Below are 21,406 nucleotides of genomic sequence, written 5' to 3'. Positions count from 1 at the left end.
ATCTCACCCAATGATGAACTCTTTTCTCGATACCTATAGCCAACTGCACCAACCAAGACTCTGCATGCAATTATTTATTCAAGCAACAACTGTCCACTAGGTCAGGGCTGATATAACTATAGTTAGATCTAGGTTCAATAAAAATATAAATAACTTGACCACAAATCTTACCTTCCATCCCAATAATAGATGCCTAATGATCAAATTTCCTATTATCCAATGTTATATAAATCTGAGGACTACTCTGTCCAACATCCCCAACTATTTATGCCTCCTGAGCATTGTAAATCTGAAGTCTGCCACCATGATTTTGTATAAAATATCTTCTACGATGATCCTTGCCACAAGTCCAACACTAGAAAGGCTTCTTGCCATCGTCCTTGTTCTGCTCCTCATACTGAAATCCCCGCCCTTTGTTAACTACATTGAATTGATTATATGACATTGCGTTCTCCTTGTTACCCACATCCTGAGGTCTTCCTTGCTTCTTATCCTACTTTCCCTTAGACTTGTCATTACCTTTCCAAACTTGCTTAGGTTCAAATTATGCTTAGACTTCTCATAAAAATGTTTCAACTTCCCAATTACTTCCTCCATTGTATGAGGCTCATAATACTCAATCTGATCCTTAAATGCTAATGGGAATCCACTAAAAAATCTTTGAACCTTCTTCTTCATCCTTAAGATAAGGCACATACCTCAACAACTCCAAGAACGTATACATATACTCTTGATTTGTCATAGATCCCATCTTCACTCATAGATCTCCTTAGCCTTACCATCATAGTATCTTTCGGACAAGTACTTCTTCTTGAAAAGTCTCTTAAACTCATGCCAAATCAACTCCTATGACACGCTTCACATCTTCCTACCAGATGTCTGCTTATCCATTAAGATTGAAAATAACTATATTGGCCTTCATATTCTGTGAATAATAATGCATCTCGAAGAACTTCTTCATCCAAAGCAGCCATGCTTTTGCATCTTCTGGTTTTTTCAGCTCTCCATCAAAGGTAGGAGGCTTGGCTTTCTTGAACTCAACCGACAAGTACTGCTTATGACTCTTCCTTTAAGGATGATAGTGATGATGACCATGTTGTCTCTCTAATCCAAAACTAGAATAGAACTCATAATCACTACTTCTCCTATCAGGTGTATCCATCCATCTGCCACCTGTGACTGTGTCATCCCTATCCAACTTGTGTTCTCTATGAGACTTGCTACTATATGCCCCATTTGTCCTTTCCTCCTATCTATAATTGATCCATGGCTGTCCCTATCTCTGGAAATATAATAAACTCTAAAGGATCATTGTATTGACCTTTGCTTGTTTTTCCTATGCCCTGGTAATCCTTCCCTATGACTGAATGATTCTGTCATTATCTGCTTTACAACTTCTGATTTATTCCTTTAAACTTCTCAAGGTATCTGTTATGTTAGGAGATTACTCATCTCTTTGTTTCTCATATGATCTATAAGGAGAGTCACGTGAACTATAGTCCACCATTATGCTTGTCATCTTTGATCTTCTTCCTACAAACCTACCATGTCATATAAAACAAATATAAACATAATCAACATACCTTAGTGAAGTTTAGGGGAGGCTATCTCATTTGCACAAATAAGTCCAAATTAGTACAATATATATATATATATATATATATATATATCGTCTCAACATCAACATCAAAATGACACAAGATCACAACAATGACCATCACAATGCATGCATATCAAACACATCAAAAACTAGCATTCATGCATAACAAACACATCTAGCCCATCCAGTAACTAGCTCTTCCCACATTTACCGAATTTCACAATCCTACTAGGGTAAACTTGAGACGAGTTTTACGATGACCTAACCCGACCTCCTAGCTCCAGTTAAGGAAGTGGGGCGTACAAATTGGCCTAAAATTGACATCTTGCAGGGACTACATATCACCCAGGAGCTGAAGAAACACCCCAAGTGGTAAATCCCTGAATTGTAACATTGTTTCTCATCCCTAACACCCCAACCGCACGCATAGGCCTACTTCTATGCAGTTATGGCCGAAATTTATCAATTATGAGCATGCGGTCCCGAGATCCGTGCCACCTTTTCAAGCCAGCTTCCACACCACTGTCCAGAATTCCCCATACCTTTCTAGAACCATAATTTACTCGATGACAAAGCTAAACATTCAAACTTGAAGGAAAAACTTGACTTACACTGCATAGAACACACTAGACATTTCATCAAACACATGGCAAACATGTAAATTATAGGTCATGAATGCATATTTGATCATATTAGTTTGAGACTCATCTAAGAATAACCAAGAAGGCTCTATGCCCTCTCCATATAGTTGCAACAACACTTATTAGTCTATATATTCGTCAACCATTAGATAACTAAAAAAATCATGACATGAAGCATAAAGAACATACATCATGTAACCAACAAATAACCAACATAGGGACCATGGCAACTTAGCCATTATATTTCCAACATAAACACTACAAATGCTCATAGATCACAATAGGAAAATGTCTCATATTAACATATGAAAATGCCAACCAAGTCAGGGATTTCCATGTACCACCTGACCATAGATTGGGCTGAACTAAATCTCTCTTTCATCCAATCACTCTCGTGCCATATTTCAAGCATGAATGTGGGATCTCATGGAATAAACCAAAACAAAACCATCCAGGGCTTCCAGAGGCCAAACCACCTCAACCCTATACCACAGTGATTCCATCTCCATGCTCGAACATTACTAACATCAACTAGATAGATCTCTACCCAAGTTGTCGAGGGCTCCAGGAACTAGTAGCTCAAGCCACAACCTTCTAGGGATCCAAAGTGTTTGTCCAACCTGGCTCTAGGGACTAGTAACTCAACCCACAAAGGGCTCCAGATAATTTATCCCAACCTAGGCTCCAAGACTAATAACTCAACCCAATATGTTCCAAGGCTTCTAGAGCATTTGTTCCAACCCACGACCATAATGAACATGAACACCGATTAGAAAAAAAATCAAGTGGAAAAACCCACAACACCATGGCTATCTAGGAAATGGAAAGGTTGTAATAGCCCCTGGTTGATTTTCTATGTAAATAAAATAAGACCAAGGTCATGAGACACGTATTCCAAGCTTAATGATGGGAAAAAAATAGTGATGGATATCACTGGCGATTAATTTATGGCTATGGAAATTGGAAAAGGCATTGGCAAAGGAAAAGTAGCATTAATTGGAATTTTATTTATGAAATCAAGGAAAATAGAAGAAAATGGAGATGAAGGGTCACATATTTTCATGTGAGGAAAATTGAAGGAAAAATAGAGGAAATTGAAGAAAATAGAGGCCTCAATGATAAAAATGCTCTAAGGATCAGTTCACAACTTTTGTTGGTTTAGCCTTTTGATGATTTTTGGGTGGAGCTTTCTTCTATTCGCTCATTCTCTCATACTTTGAGCATTCTCGGAGAAATCTTGGAGTAGTTTAACATTCACTTGGATTTGGAGAAAGAATGCAAAGGAAAGCAGGAAAGCGTAAGGGAAAAATTGGATCAATAACTACAACTAGATTTCTTTGCAGGTAATAGGTTGCATGTGGGATTTCCTTGTTGATTTATGGATGCATGGGATATGCATGTGATTATTTGCTATGTGTTGTCATTGGCATGTGGATTTTCTTGGATTGATAGTGGTTTTAGTCTTGCCTTTCCATTTCCTAGATAACCACGGTGTCGTGGGGTTTTCCACTTGATTGTTTTCTGATCGGTGCTCATAATTCCTTGTGACTGTATATTGGAACAAACGATCTAGATCCATGGAAGGATGTGGGTTGAGTTACTATTCCTGGAGCCTAGGTTGGGGCAAACACTATGGAGCCCTTGGTGGGTTGAGTTACTAGTTCCTGGAGCCGGGTTGGACAAATGCTCTAGAGCCTTGGAAGGCTGTGGGTTGAGTTATTAGTTCTTGGAGCCCTAGACAACTTGGGTAGAGACCAATCAGGTTGATGTTGGTGATGTCTGATTGTGAGCTGGAATCACTGGTTGAGGGTTGAGAGGGTTTAACCTCTAGAAGCCATGGTTGGTTTGTTTTGGTTTAATCCATGAGATCCCATGTTCATGCTTGGAATATGGTGTGAGGGTGATTAGCTAAAAGAGAGATTTGGTTCAACCCATTCTAAGGTCGGGTGGTACGTGGAAGTCCCTGACTTGTTCGGTATTTCAATATGTTAATAGGAGTTACTATTGTATTGTGATTCATGTATATTTGTAGCGTATATGTTAGTCATATTATGGATGAGTTTCCATGGTTTCTATGCTAGTTATTTTATGGTTATATGATGGTTATGTGATGTGTATCATCTGTGGCTCTTGTCATGAATGGTTTAATTATTGATTGGTTGATGAATGTATGGGCTAACAAATGTTGTTACAACTACGTGGAGCGGTCATAGGGCCTTATTGGTGATTCACATATGAATCTCAAACTATTATGATCATATATGCATTCATGAACTGTAGCTTACATGTTTTCCATGTGTTCGAAGAAATATATGTTATGTTTTAAGCAATCTAGGTGAAGTTCCGCCTCTAAGTTTGAATGTGTAGCATTGTGGTTATGTCTTTAATGATTCTGAGAAGTTACAGGCAGTTATGGGCAGTGGTTTGGAGGTTGGCTAGGAAAAGTGGCTCAGAGTTTGAGACTGAACCCTCTGAATTGGACAATTTGGGTCACAACTGCACCCACGCAGGCTTGTGAGTGTGGTTGGAGGCCTATAACCGCACGAAATCCTTATCATGCAAGTGGTTGGGGGTAAAACTTGTGGAAAAGCAACCCCAACACAGGGTTTGGTCACCTAGTGTGGTCTTTTGCCCCCTAAGTGTCCTGTAACCCTAAGGGATGTTGTGAATAGTTAGTTTATAGGCCCCACTTCCTTAACTGGAGCTTGGAGGCCGTGTCATGTCCTAGTAACTCTTCATCTCGTGTTTACCCTGGTAGGCCGGTGAAATTGGGTAAATGTGGGAGGGGTGGTTATAGATTGGTATCAAAGCACCCAGGTTCAACACTTTGAATGGATGGGTGAAATGTGTTTGTCATGCATGCATGTCCATTGTCTATGTGTTCATTATGCATGCATTGTGATAGTCATTGTTGTAGTTGTGTCATCATGTAGAGGTTGATGATGTTGATGTTGAGATTATTGATATGTTGATTTCATTTTATATATATATATATATACATGTGTTGTGCTAATCTATATTGACTGTGAAAAAGAGATAACCTCCTTTGAACTTCACTGAGATATGTTTGATCATGTTTATATTTGGTTTATCTAACATGGCATGTTTTCAGGAAGAAGAAGATCAAGATGAATAGAAAAATGGTGGACTACAGTTCGTGTGATTCTCCCTACAGATCCAATCAACAACATGGTGATGAGTACTTCCTTGACATAGCAGATACATTAAGAAGTTTGAAAGAAGAGACCAGAAGTTGTAAGGAAGATAATGACAAGATCATTCAATCATAGGAAAGACTTTCTAGAGCACAGAAAAAGAAAGCAGAAGTTAATGCAGTTATCCTTTAGAGTTTATTAGATCTGTAGAGACAGGGACAGCCATGGATCAATCATGGGTAGGAAGAAAGGACCAATGGGGCATATGGAAGCAGGTCTCCAATAGGGTACAAGTTTGGTAGGGATGACACAGTCAGATATGTTAGGTTCTTGGATACACTTAACAAGAGGGGTAATGGCCATGGGTTCTATTCTAGTTCTATTTCAAAGAGATATCATCGTCATCACCGCTACTATCCGTATAGGAGAAGTGAGAAGTAGTACTTGCTAGAGGAGTTCAAGAAATCTAAGTCACCTACGTTCGATGGAGAAATAAAGAAGTCACAAGATGCAAAATATTTCTTGCTTGGGATGAATAAGTTTTTCAGATTGCATGATATTCATAAAATATTAAGGTTAGGATAACTACTTTCAGTCTTAAAGGAAAAGAATTTATTTTGTGGGAAGATGTAAAGAAGTTCAGAGGCATTATTAAAGAGGAGAAGACTTGGAGTGAGTTCAAGAGACTTTTCTGGAAGAATTATCTATCTAAAAGATACTATGATGATGGGGAAAAGGAGTTATATGAGCTAAAGATGGGAATAATGACCAATGAGAAGTATACTAGTAGGTTCTTAGATTTGTTGAGATATGTGCCTTATCTTAAGGAGGAGAAAGCAAAGATTCATTAGTGAGTTTCCGATATCATTCAAAGACATAATTGATTTTGATGAGCCTATATCGTTGGAGGATGCCATCAAAAATTTGAAGCACTGTTATAAGCAATTGAAGCGCAAGACTGAGTCTAAGTAGGATTAGAAAGGTAATGAGAGAATAAAGGAAAGTGGGCTAAGAAGAGAGGAAAATCTCAGGATATAGATGACAAGGAGAATGTAGTGTTGCACAGATGTTCAATGCAGCTGATAGAGGATAGGGATTCCAATATGAGGAGCAGAACAAGGGTGATAGCAGGAAGCATTTGCAGTGTTGAACTTGTGGCAAGGATCATCGCAGGAGAGATTGTCCACAACATCAACGTGGAAGACCTCATATTTACACTGCTCAGGAGGCACATAAAATTGAGGATGTTGGACAAAGTATTCCTCAGATTTATGCAACATTTTATAATAGGAAGACTGATCATAAAACTTATATCATCGAGATGGAAGGTAAGATTTGTGATCAAGTTGTTTCTATTTTGATTGACCCTGGATCTAACTATAGTTATATCAGTCCTGACATGGTGGATAAGTGTTACATGAATAAAGAAGTGCATGTAGAGTATTTGTTAGTGTAGTTGTCTACAGGTACCAAGAAAAGAGTTCACCATTGGCTAAGATCTTGTGCATTTGAACTGAATGGTATGTATGTATCAATACATATAAATGTGCTTCCATTGGGATCATACAGTATGTTGGTGTGCATGGATTGGTTATAAATTCACAAGACTAATGTAGATTTCTATGATAAGGCTATTGAGTGCTTGGATGATGATGGAGAGAATAGAATATTATAGCATAAGAAGAAGTCTACATCAGTGAGAATGGTTACATCTATGCAGGTAAAACGCAGGAGCAGGAAAGGATGTGTATTGTTTCTAGTTCATATTTCCAATGACAAAGGTAAGGATGCTGAAGTCTTCAAGAGGTATCCGCTTTTGCAGTAGATTAAGGATGTTTTTCTAGAAGAGATATCATAGTTACTACCTCATAGGGAAGTGTACTTTTCTATTAAGTTGGTACCAGGAGCAGCACCAACATGAAAGGTGCCTTACAGCATGAGCACTCCAGAGTTGGTGGAATTGAAGTTGAAGCTTAAGGACATGCTAAAAAAGGGATACATAAGGCCAAGTGTGTTGCCTTGGGGTGCACTAGTGTTATTTTTGAAGAAGAATGATGGTACTCTCAGGTAGTGCATTGACTACAGACAATTGAACAAGTACCCTTTGCAGTGGATTGACGATTTGTTTGATGAGTTGAAGGGAGAGAAAATGTTCTCGAAGATTGATATAAGATCTGGATACCATTAGGTACACATCAAATAAGAGGACATTTATAAGACTACTCTCCGGACTAGGTATGGGCATTATGAGTTTGTTGTGGTTCCTTTTGGTTTGACTAAATCTCCATCCAGTTTCATGTGTTTGATGAATAGTGTGTTGCGTCCTTATCTAGACACGTTTGTGCTAGTATTCATTGATGACATATTGATATATTCTAAGAATGAGGAAGAGCATGCAAAACACATTGCAGCAGTGTTAAGACTATTGAGAGAGCATCAGTTGTATGCCAAACTTAGTAAGTGCAGTTTCTTTCAGACAAAGTTCATTACTTGGGGCATGGTGTTTCCAAGGAAGGTATAATAGTGGATCTGGAAAAGATAAGATATATCATGTAGTGGGAAACTCTTAGGAATGTGGATGAGGTCAGATCATTCATGGGGTTGGGAAGTTATTACAGGTGGTTCATCAGGAACTTCTCATGAATTTCGTATCCTATTACATCATTACATAGAAAAGGAAAGAAGTTTGAATAGACAAAGGAATGTGCAACTAGTTTTGAGCAGTTGCTTACAAATTCTCTAGTTCTAAAGATCGCAGATTCAGATAAAGAATTTATGGTATGTACATATGCTTGCAAAATAGGACTTGGTGGAGTTTTGATGTAGGAAGGATAGGTGGTATGCCACGAGTCAAGGAAACTGAATGAGAAAAAGCAGAATTATGTGACTCATGATCTTGAGTTGGCAACGATCATTCACGCATTGAATATGTGGAGGCACTATCTTCTCGGCAAAAGGTTTATGTTGATGAGTGATCATAGTGGGCTAAAGTACTTGTTTGACCAACTAATCTAAATTTCAGGAAAGCTATATGGTTAGCCAAGCTCAATGATTTCTACTTCGAGATCAGGTACATTAAGGGAAAGGAGAACATGGTTGCATTCTCTTAGCAGACGAGTGCAGATAAATCACATTGCAACTATGAGTTCATATGGGATATATTTACAGATCGACTATTGCAGGCAAGACAATAGAATGATAGGTACCAACATCTTAAGCACATGTTACAACAACAAAGTACAAGTGATAAGATTAAGGATGTAGATTATCATCTCACAACATATGGTTTGGTGAGAATTAGGGACATAATATATGTGTCAGACGACAATGAACTCAAAAAGCTTATCTTGAGGGAATTTCATGTTAAGCCATATTAGGTCACCTGGGATATTATAAGACTTTGACAACTATGAAGAAGTTCTACTATTGGATGAATATGAAGAAAGAGGTGGCTGAGTTCATCGCTAGGTGTTTGGATTTTCAATAGGTAAAAGCATAATGCAAACATCGAGGTGGTTTATTGTAGCCGATTTCGATTCTAGAATGGAAATGGGAGGTCATTTCCATGGATTTCACTATAAGTTTGTCGAGGACATCTAGACAACATGATTCCATTATAGTTGTGGTTAACAAAGGTAGCTCTCTTCATTCCAGTGAAGTCTACTAATTAGGCTAATGTGGTAGCTTAGGTCTTCATCAGGGAGATAGTAAGATTGCATGATGTTTCTAAGAAGATTGTATCTGATAGAGATGCTAAGTTCACTTCTAGGTTTTGGATGGAGTTGTTTACAAGTATGGGGACAAAGCTGGATTTCAATACAACTTATCATCCGTAGATAGATGGACAAACAGAGAGGGTCAACAAGATTATTGATGACATGTTGCGGATGTATGTCATGCATCAACAGAGGAAGTGGGAAGAGTATATTCCACTAGTTGAGTTTGCGTATAATAATGGGTATCATGAATCTTTGAAGATGATTCCATTTGAGGAGCTTTATGAGAGGATTTGTAATACTCCTGTAAGGTGGAGTGATCCAATGAACAAGGTATTGGTTGGACCAGACATGTTGGTTAACATGGAAAAAAATTGAAAGTTATCAAAATGAATCTAAAGGCAACACAGGACAGGTAGAAGACTTATGCAGATTAGCACATGGTATTTAAGGAGTTTTAGGTATAAGAGTTCCTTGAGGATTGGGTCGTGTGTCAAGCTGACACCTCGGTATTACGGGCCTTTCAAGATCCTTGAGAGGATTGAACCAATGGCCTACTAAATTACACTACCTCGGACAGTGAAAGTCCATGATGCTTTCCATGTTTCATTGCTTAAGAAGTATCTGAAGGATGTTGATTATGTAATTGATTAGTTTGTATTGCAAGTGGAACCAAAAGGAGAATTCCAGCTGAAACCTCAATTCATTTTGCAGTGAAAGATGCTCATGATCCAGAATAGAGCATTTGAGCAAGTTAAAGTGCAGTGGAATATTTTTGGGCCTGATGAAGTTACATGAGATATGGATGATCAGATGCGGGCTATGTATCCTTCTTTATTCATCAGTTGAGTGGATGTATTCTGGCATATGTGTTTGATGTTGTGTTGGTTATATGTATATGCATATGTATGTTGTAAATACCTCATCGAGATGTGTTATAAAGTTCCAATAAGCAATATGATGTTAATGATACGATGGTCATGGTCTCGATTGTATGATATGATGTAAATCCTGCATCGAGATATGTTATAAAGCTCCATGGGAAGCATGCATTTTTTGTTGGATTATAAGTGTCACTAAACACCGAGGATGGTGTTTCCCTAAGGGGGAGGGGTTTGTAACAACCCCTGGTTGATTTATTATGTAAATAAAATAAGACCAAGGTCATGGAACACATATTCTAAGTTGAATGTTGGGAAAAACATAGTGATGGATAACGCTAGTGATTAATTTATGGCTATGGAAATTGGCAAAGGCAAAGTGGCATTAATTGGCATTTTATTTATGAAATAAAGGAAAATAGGAGAAAATGGAGATGAAGGGTCACATATTTGCATGTGAGGAAAATTGAAGGAAAAATAGAGGAAATTGAAGAAAATAGAGGCCTCATTGATAAAAAGGCTTATGAGGATCAGTTCACAACTTTTTCTTGTTTATATTTTTGACATTTTTTGGGTGGAGCTATTTTCTATTTTATCATTCTCTCATAATCTTGCACACTTAGAGAAATATTGGAGCATTCTTGGAGCACTTTAGCATTATGTTGACGATGCTGGACCTGCCAATATGTCAGGGGATCTCCCTGGTAATAAGTCCCAACTAGACCTCAGACCATTTGGAGTAGGAGTCGCGGCAGTGTGTAGTAAAGTTATGCCTTGACTGCAATATCACGTAGAGGTAAGCAAGATATGTTTGTCAGAAGCAAGTGTGTGACCTTGCAGCGAGTCAAGAGAGATGCATAGGGAGGTTCAAACACACAGAAGGGAAAATGAAGTGTGCCCCTTACAAGCTTGTAATAGTACGCAACCTGAAAGGAACCCACGAGCTAAATGACAACACAAGCTTGGAAAGCAGAATAGTTGACAATCCAAATTGATGGGTTAAACAAACAACACAACTTCAACAAGATTCATACACTCGTACACGAAATAGCTTACACACAAATGTGTAAGTTAAACAACATAGATTGCTAAAGTAACCAGAATAGTCGAACTACAATAAAAATATATGCATGAAGACGTGCTAGCTCTGTTATATTATATAAAGTGAAAGTTCCATCCATACATACAACCATGAAAACCACTAGCCCCAATAGTGGAATGTTACAGTCAACACCGCCTGCACCTCCAAAGAGATGTACTCGCTCTACACTTTGGAGAAGGCAAGGCTCGTCACAATACTCTCCAAGCCATTCTCTAAGCTATGCCTAACAAAAGCTTGGATACCAAAAGTCTATTCTATGATTTATGAGGTTCTATATATAACAAAGGGCGGGGTGAACCTTTACATTCCCCTTTGACTCTTTGACTACCCTCATGACTCTTGAACTTCATTACATATAACTCTTTACATTACATATGACTGTTTGCATTCCACTGATGACACCTGGAATTTCAATTTTCATTATATTGGATTACAACAGTTACGACTCATAGTAGTGAGGTGGCTGAGACAACTCACAACACAACTAAATATGACACTATTGACGTGTACTGGCTGACTGTGGTGTCCATGTCAAGTTGTTGTGCTATTAAGTGATGGATGTGTCATCAAATGTACTTTGTCTTCATCTCCGCAAAGCTTGGTGCTGCGGGGTCTTCAATGGTCTTGTTCTTCGCAAGATGGTTCCATGCATATGTTTGTTTCACTTACTATTTAATGTGCTTCGTGTGTATGTTCAACTGTGAGCAAGTCTTCTAGCACGCGCTCCTTCTTCATCCCACTCATCGCCGCGCCATGATCCATCAGTGTACCTATTCCTGCAACTCACTCATGTTGGGACGACATCAAATTAAAAACCTCCTAGTCTAGCATGATGCACTGTTCTCGTGTTTCGGGTTGAGGTGAGCGGGAGGGAGGACAAGACACTGAAACTATGCAGAGAACAACTCAAGCCAGGATGAAAGGCTCTAAAGGACTATCATAAAAAATTGTGCAGAGCAAAACTCAGGCTGGGATGAGAGGCTTCCAAGGAATGTCGGGAAAAACTGCGCAGAGGTCACTGGGAGGCAGATTTGCGTAATTTGGGACAGTACTGACAACTGCAAGGTTGAACCTAGTTAGGCAGGATTGCGCAGTTCCTGGGAGGAAGACAAGACAGGGTGTCCAGGGAATTGCTAGACAGTTCTGCACAATTTTCAGGATGAGGACTAGGCAGGTCATCCGCGGTCCAGCTGGGAATCTGCGCAGTTTCTCTGAGGAGGACAGACTAGGCAGCATGAAGCATTGTTAGCTAATTCTATGCAGTTTTCCATAGCAGGGAAGCATCGAGTTGCACGGAGTTGCTGGTCACAACTATGCAGTTTTAAGGAACAGTGTGAGACAAGTAGCAGGGGCCTTCCTGATACAACTACGTAGTTTTCGGGATGAGTACATAGCGGGGTAGTAGGGAGAGTGTCGGTCAAAAATGCGCAATTTTCAGAGGCAGAGTAGAGCAAGCCAACAGGGGGGATTTCCAGTGAGATCTGCACAATTTCCTGGAAAAGTGCAGTGCCAGGCAATAGAGGCCTGACTCACATGTCTGTCTAGTTTCTCGAGGTAGTGTCAAGCAGGCAGCTGGGCATGTTTGCACAATTTTGGTGAGCAGCACAGCCCAGGGTCACAATACAGTTCAGGTTTCTGGTAGGCTAGAGGAAGGCTTGATGAGTGACCTTGCGGGAAGCGCAAATCGGATCAGACTTGGGGACAACTTCTGCGCAGTTCTAGGAGAAAACCAACTTGCTCACTTCTAGAATTTTATAGTGTAGGCTGCCCTGGAGGAAAACCTCAAGCTATGCAAAGAAGTGCAGGGTCACTGAGAGCTGAGATGGTGCAGTGCAATTCAATCTAGGTCCATTTGAAGGAGGGTTGTCCGATCGACATATTTTCAAGAAAAATGGCTAAGTGTGGGAGCAAGTGAGGTTGTGCATAGATGACATTGTGATCACACACTTAGCATGAATCGATGACAAGACACCTAAAATAAACAAGAAAAACATGTGCTCAGTGGGACCATCTAAACGTTAAGAGCGACAAGTGCGACACTTGAGATAGATCTTCAAATGACTGTGATGACACTTGTGTGATAGTGCTTACAACTTTGTGTGTGAGTATGACCAATGTTCACATAGCAAAAACAACTCATGCACACAAAGACAAACCTTCAAAATTGCCAAAACATGATCGCAAGCATGATATAACAATCAACATGCCAAAAGATTGAACAATCGAAAATGAAGCAACACATGTAGAGGGAACACATGGAATTAATTTTAGTGCTTGCAAAAATGCATGTTATTGAAGATAGAACGATATAACAATGATAAGCAGTACTTCAAGCTACACTAAGAGATGTACTTTACTTACCATACTTACCCTTGAGATGATTATGCATCTGATAGAGTTTGCATGCAATCCTAATCTTTTTTCATCACTCGGTTTCTTGGTCCTTAGCCTCAACTCCTTGAGAGTAATCTAGCATTTCATCTTTTCCTGTACTCACTGAGAGATAGATCTGCGTAGTTTCAATGGGAAACGACTGCTGCCGAGATGAGGCCCTAGGAGGCCCATCTATACAGTCTCTGAATTCAAGACAAATTAGATAGCTTGGACAACACTGTGTAGTTTTGAGATGCAAGACACTGTTGCGGGATGGGGTCTTGGGAGGACACCTCTCTGTAGTTTCTGAATGAAAGACAGACTGGGCAACTGCGAGACAATACTGTGCAGTTTCTAAATGCAAGACAAACTGGGAAACTGCGAGACAATACTGCGCATTTTATAAATGCAAGACATTGTTGCAGGATGGGGTCCTGGGAGGACAACGCTGCACTGTTTGAGGTTGCAAGTTAGACTTGGCAGCTGAGGGACAACACTACATAGTTTCTGAAGATAGTGGGTTCTAGCTGGGGAAGGACACTGGAGGAAACCACTGCGCAGTTTTGGATGTCAAGGGAGGCTGGGGTCTTTGCGCATTGTGCAGTCCCAACAAGCAAGGGAAAAATCTTGAGGGTTGCAGAAGCAAAGTGTACAATTCCAGAAACTTGGATGAGGCTAGGTTGCTCGGGAAACTGGCTAAGTGTGAGATTAGTACAACTGATGTAAACAACGATAGGACTTGACTATGATCACACACTTGAACACTTACTGATACAACATATACCATCTAGAACATAAAATACATATTTTTCTTGATGCAACAACCTTTGTGACAAGAGTGCATGAAGTAAGTGTGAAACATGTCTATGTAATGAGAACAACCCATAGGCACTAGATTTCGCCTTGAAGCATAAAAACATTCCCTTTGCATGACAAGCAATAATCTTGATGCCCAAAGATGACACATACTGAATAAATATGAGAGCGTGAACAAATCTTAAGATCAAGGAGGGGGCTTGAGATCATCAGCGTACCAATAAGTGACCAAGGAATGTTTGATCACAAGATCCATGGTAGGCCCTGAAATTTTTCTGCTAGCCAAAATTTTGGAGGGTGGTTGTAGCTACTACAACAGTGGCGACACACTGGTAGAAATCTAGCCGTCTATATGGACCTTGTCTTGTGAAAGCGAGCCTAAATCTTCCGGAATTATTGTTCGATTCTTTAATCGTCATGGCTTCCTCACTAGATTGAGTGAAATATGTAGTCCCTACCTTTCTCTTGATCGGTCAACACACATACCAAGCCAAGTCAAGTGAGTTGTTTCAATTGGGGATGAGGGGTATATTGACGCACAAGTAATAAAACTGTCAGAGTTTTAGTTTCATCTTCGGTGTTGCTCCGCTAAGAGCAGGCCTGGATAGTACCCTGACGGAGTCATGTAGGAACAAAAGCGTCGCTCCGCTGCTAGCGAGCCTGTATAGTACCCTCGTAGAGTTACTTGCATCACCTCTTTGTGCAGGAAACCTTTCTCTTCTTTCGCCTTATTCATTTTTCATTTTCATTTTTTTTCATTTTCAAAGAACTGTGCATAGGCACTTGTTTCTTTTTCATGAGGCAGAAGATGGATCCCGACTTATTGAGAGCAGAAGAGGTTGTCCCTTCATAGAATTATGTTATATATATCTATGACATACTTGTTAAGGTTTTCCACCTCACCTTACTCTACTTGAATAAGTTGACAAGGGTTAACCCATAAAAACCGATTAGAGTAGGTGGTACTAGTTAAAAGTGCAAGCGTTGTGTTTTCACTAAGACTCGCTCTGAACAGAACGTATTTTCCATCATGGTATCATCGAATAAAGACAAAAAGCTCTTCATAAAGAGAGAGGATAAAAAATAACCAAATGTTGATTGTTGTACAAGTCCTCTTATATTTTCCCAGCTTGTATGAAGAGCCAAACACGGTTTCATGTGAGGCTAAACTACAGGTGCAAACAAGAAAACAAACAAGAAAGCAAAGAGCACAAGTAAAGTGAAAGAAAAACAAGTAAGCAAAGACAACATGCAAGAAAAACAAAGCAAACTAGAAAGGAAAGCAAAGCAAGAAAGCAAACACTACTCCTACTTCTACACTAAACAATGCATGGGCCTGCTCACGTAAAGTGATATTTCCAATGCAGCCACTGGTGCATTGGTTGGCCCATGTTGGTGAAGGCATGGTTAACAAGAAAGATATACATGAAAAACAACAATATGAAAAGATAAAATAGTGAAGACCAACACACTCCAAGTTTAAAGGCGTCCACAAAAAAGAAAAGAGTAAAGTGCAGGATAAGCATTCTGTAGATGTACCATGGTGTTGCGATACACTATGAGCAAACAATAAGCGTGTACACTCTTTTATCCTTGACTGACAAGTAAACATGAAGAAAGGAGACAACTTGTGCTTCGAAAGATTGCTCATTGTGTAAGATTCCTCCAATGTGTGAGCGATGGGATCATGTGATTTCAGTGGAGGGTGTGAAATCTATGAACTAGATTGATCTTCAACGTACACAGGAGAGCGATGAGGAGCCTCAGGTGTTTCAACAAATTTATGATCAAGAGTGGAACTGACCTCAGGACAACGAGGGCCTGACATAACCATCAACGCAGGCTAAAGTGGCTTGACAATTTGAGGGGTTTCCACTTCATCAAAAAATAGATCATCAAAGACCAGTGGCTTAGAAATATCAACAACAAGTGAATCAACATCGTGATCGAATGGAGGAGTACAAAGATCATGAAAACCATGATCAAAAAATTCGAGATGTTCATTGACATCCTCATTTCTGACAAATCACACAGAGGGGTTGACGAGAAACAAGAATGTCCATCCTCTGCGTTTCAAGAAATAACAGATGAAAGATTGAATGGATTTTTAGAGAAATATGTGTCCTCTCTATAATGCAATGATAGACTGACATTTGGTGTGTCCTGTGAATGATCAGAAGTAGAAACATCCAGTGATGGGTTTTAACAAGGAAAATCAAAAGTGGCAGAATCACAAGAGATGTCAAGATAGAGCAGATGAGTCACAGATGGAAGGAGGTGATCCTTCACCACGGGTTCTTCTTCATATTCCTGCACACACTAATGATGAATGGCAACGTAGGTTGGCTGCACAAAATCAAATCCATTGAAAATTTGATCCTTGTGAACAACAAGTGTGGAGTCCAGAATGGGAGAACACAACACAGTACAATCTAGAGGATCAATAAAATGCAGGGACAAAGACTGAGGAAACAAGTCCACGTGACAACCAATAGTCTTGCAAGCCAAAACTATGTAGATATTAAGAGCAGGTGGGGTGGGATAATGTGATAGTTCAACAAATGTGTGCGCACCTTCTCCCACCTCGCATTGTGGAGCTAGATCTGCTTGATGAGAAGAGGACGGACAATCACTTGTGACAACAACCTTGTCCATCTTAGATTTGGCAGCACTAACACCGAGGTATGTCGAGAGGGGTTCGAATGATTCTAAGATCTGCATATTTTCGAATATGTGAAGAAGATACTTAAATCTTCCATCGAGAAATTCCCAATCAATTTCATCTTCAGGAAATCAAAATGCAAGATTACAAAAATGTGTCTGAAATTTCTCAGCAAATTCATCAGGTGCTTTTCGTAACTTCAAAGTTTCTTTATCGAGTGATTTATAGTCAAAATGATAGAAAGCACATGTCAAGTCTCCAACCAAGTGATAGAGAGATTGAATTGATGTCGTGGGATATGTGGCACACCATTGTAGTGCGTGCCCTCGAAGCGCGGATGCGAACAACGAGCGGGAAACGTAATCCTCTTGGACTTCATGCCTTTCACAGAAGCCTATGAAGACAACTACATGTCTAAGCAAGGTTGCTTCGCCTTCACCATCGTATGTGTTATGTGACAAGTCATTCCATAGATCCTCCGATACTTGAAAATATTCTCCATAAGAAAGACATGTCGAAGGATAAACTATAACATAAATCATGTGAGATGTGAAGAGATTCAAAACAGACTTTGAGGACTCAACTTGTCATGTGGCCCTTCTTCTAATGCCATAAATATTGACGGTGTTGGACCCACCAACATGTCAAGGGATCTCCTCGGTAAGAAGTCCCAACTACACCTCAGACCATTTGGAGTAGGAGTCCCAGCAATGCGTAGTAAAGCCGTGCCTTGATTGTGATAGCACGTAGAGGTAAGCAAGATATCTTTGTCGGAAGGAAGTGTGTGACCTTGCAGCAAGTCAAGAGAGATGCAGGGGGAGGTTCTAACACATGGAAGGGAAAAGGAAGTGTGCCCCTTAGAAGACTATAATAGTACGTAACCTAAAAGGAACACACGAGCTGAATGACATCACAATATCGAAAGCAGAATAGTCGACAATCCAAAGTGATGGGTTAAACCAACAACACAACTTCAACAAGATTCATACAATTGGATGCAGAATAGTTCATACAAAAATGCATAAGTTAAACAACATACATGGCTAAAGTAACCAGAAAAGTCAAACTACAATAAAAGCAAATGCATCAAGACGTGTTGGCTTTGTTATATTATATAAAGTGAAAGTTCAATCCATACATACAACCATGACAACCACTAGCCCCAATAGTGGAACATTACAGTTAGCACTGACTGCTCCTCTGAAGAGATGTACTCGTTCTGCACTGTGGAGGAGCCAAGGCTCATCACAATACTCTCCAATCCCTTCTCTTAGCAATGCCTAGAAAAATCTTGGCTACCAAAATCCTGTTCTATGAGTTATGAGGTTCTATATATAGTAAAGGGTGGGGTGACCCTTGACATTCCCCTTTGACTCTTGGACTACCCTAATGCATCTTGAACTTCATTACATATAACTATTTACATTACATATGATTGTTTGCATTCCACTAATGACACCTGGAATTTCACTTTACATTATATTGGATTACAACAGTTACGACTCACAATAGTGAAGTGGCCGAGGCAACTCATAACACAACCCGACATGACACTATTGACATGTATTGGCTGACTATGGTGTCCATGTCAAGTTGTTGTGTTATTAAGTGATGGATGTGTCCTCGAATGTACTTTGTCTTCATCTCACATATATTTATGGTGTGGAGTCTTCAATGGTCTTGTTTTTCACAAGATGGTTCCATGCACGTGTTTCTTTTGCTCCCTGTTTGATGTGCTTCGTGTGTACGTTCATCTGCGAGCAATTCTTCTAGCATGCACTCCTTCTTCATCCCGTTCGTCGTCGCACCATGATCCATCAGTGTACCTATTCCTACAATTCACTCATGATAGGACGACATCAAATCCAAATCCTCTTATTCTAGCATGATGCATTGTTCTCGTGTTTCGGGTCGAGGTGACCGGGAGGGAGGACAAGACACTGAAACTGTGTAGAGCCCAACTCAGGCTGGGATGAGAAGCTCTGGAGGACTATTGGTAAAAACTACACAAAGGTCACTAGGAGGGAGATTTATGTAATCTGAAACAATAATGACATCGACAAGGTGGAACCCAGTTGGGCAGGATTGCTCAGTTCCTGGGAGGAAGACAAGACAAGGTGTTTGGAGAACTGCTGGATAGTTATGCGCAATTTTCAGGATGAGGACTGGACAGGTCATCCAAGGTCCGGCTGGGAATCTGTGCAACTTTTCTTAGGAGGACAACCGAGGAGCAGGAAGCACTGGAAGACAATTCTGCGTAGTTTTCCAAAGGAGGGCAAGATCAGACTAAGGGGAGCTGTTGGTCACAACTACGTAGTTTTGAGGGACAGTGCAAGATAGGTAGCAGGGGACTTCCCAACACAACTATGTAGTTTCTGAGACGAGTATAGAGTGGGGAAGCAGGGAGAGTTTTGGTTAAAACTGTAGAATTTTTAGAGGCAAGGCATAGCAAGCGAACAAGGGGGCCTTCCAGTTAGATATGCGCAATTTCTTCAAACAATGCAGTGTTAGGCAGTAGAGGCATGACTCACATGTCTGTATAATTTCTGGAGGCAGTGTCGGGCAGGCAGCTGGGAATGTCTGCAAATTTTTTGTGAGTAGCGCAGCCTGGGGTCACAATGTAGTTCATTTTTTCTCGTATACTGGAGGGAGGCTTGATGAGTGATCTTGCAGGAAGTGCATATTCGATCGGACTCAGGGACAACTTATATGCAGTTTTGGGAGATAGTTAGCTTGCTCACTTCCAAGATTGCACAGTGCAGGTTACCCCAAAGGAAAACCTCAACCTATGCGTAGTTCTAGGAAGCAAAGTAGTGTCACTGAGAGCTGAGACTACGTAGTGCAGCTTAGTCAGGGTCCGGTTGAAGAAGGGTTGTTCGGTTAACAAATTTTCAGGAAAAATGGCTAAGTGTGGGAGCAAGTGAACTTGTGCATACATGACATTGTGATCACACACTTAGCTTGACTCGATGACAAGACACTTCAAATCAACAAGACAAACATGTGCTTAATGGCGCTGTCTAAAGGTTAAGAGTGATAAGTGCGAAACTTGAGATAGATCTTTGAACAATCGTGATGACACTTGTGCGAAAGTGCTTACAACTTTGTGTGTGAGTACGACCGATGTTCACATAGCAAAAATAACTCATGCACACAAAGACAAACCTTTAAAATTGCCAGAAAAAGATCACAAGCATGATATAGCAATCAACATGCCAAAAGACGATATTTGGTCCAACAATTGAAAAGGAAGCACAACACGTAGAGGGAACACATGGAATGAATTTTAGTGCTTGAAGACATGCATGTTGTTGAAGACATAATGATATAACAATGAGAAGCAGTACTTCAAGCTACATTAAGAGACGTACTTCAAAAGGATGTACTTTACTTATTATACTTACCCTCGAGATGATTATGCATCTGACGTGCTTGCATGCGGTCAAGATATTTTGTCATCACTCAGTTTTTTTATCCTTCTCCTCAACTCCTTGAGAGTGACTTAGCATATCATCCTTTACTGTAGTCACTAAGAGATAGATTTGTGCAGTTTCAACAGGCAACGATTGCTACTGGGATGAGGCCCTAGGAGGCTCATATGCACAGTTTCTGAATGCAAGACAAATTGTATAACTTGGACAACACTACGCAATTTTGAGATGCAAGACATTGCTGCAGGATGGGGTCTTGGGAGGACACCTCTATGCAGTTTCTGAATGCAAGACAAACTGGGCAGCTACGAGACAATATTGCACAGTTTTTGAATGCAAGGCATTATTGCGGGATGGGGTCCCGGGAGGACACCCCTGTACAGTTTCTAAATGCAAGGAATTGTTGCGAGATGGGGTCCCAAGAGGACACACCTGCGTAGTTTTAGGTTTCAATTCAAACTGGGAAGCTAAGGGACAACAATGCACAATTTTTGAAGACAGTGGGTTCCAGTTGGGGAAGGAAATGGAGGAAATCACTACACATTTTTGGATGCCAAGGGAGGCTGGGTTTCTACGCATTACGCAGTCCCAGCAGGCAAGGGAAAAATCTTGAGGGTTTCAGAAGCAAAGTGTACAGTTTTGGAAACTTGAATGAGGCTAGGTTGCTCGGGAAACTTGCTAAGTGTGTGATCAATGAAACTAATGTAAACAATGATAAGACTTGACTATAATCACACACTTGAACAATTAGTGATACAACATAAACCATCTAGAACATAAAAGACATACTTTGCTTGATGAAACAACCTTTGTGACGAGAGTGCATGAAGTTAGTGTGAAACATGTTTATGTAATGAGAATAACCCATACGCACAAGATTTCCCCTTGAAGCAGAACAACATTCCATTTGCATGAAAAACAATAATCCCGATGCCCAAAGATGACACATACTGCATAAAGATGAGAACGTGAACAAATCTTAAGATCAAGGAGGGGGCTTGAGATCATCATCTTACCAATAAGTGACCA

This window comes from Pinus tabuliformis, chromosome X (assembly GCF_031772625.1).
Source record: "Pinus tabuliformis cultivar Carrire ecotype Pingquan chromosome X, CPIR1, whole genome shotgun sequence".
Taxonomy (NCBI): domain Eukaryota; kingdom Viridiplantae; phylum Streptophyta; class Pinopsida; order Pinales; family Pinaceae; genus Pinus; species Pinus tabuliformis.
This window is presented reverse-complemented; position numbering follows the sequence as displayed.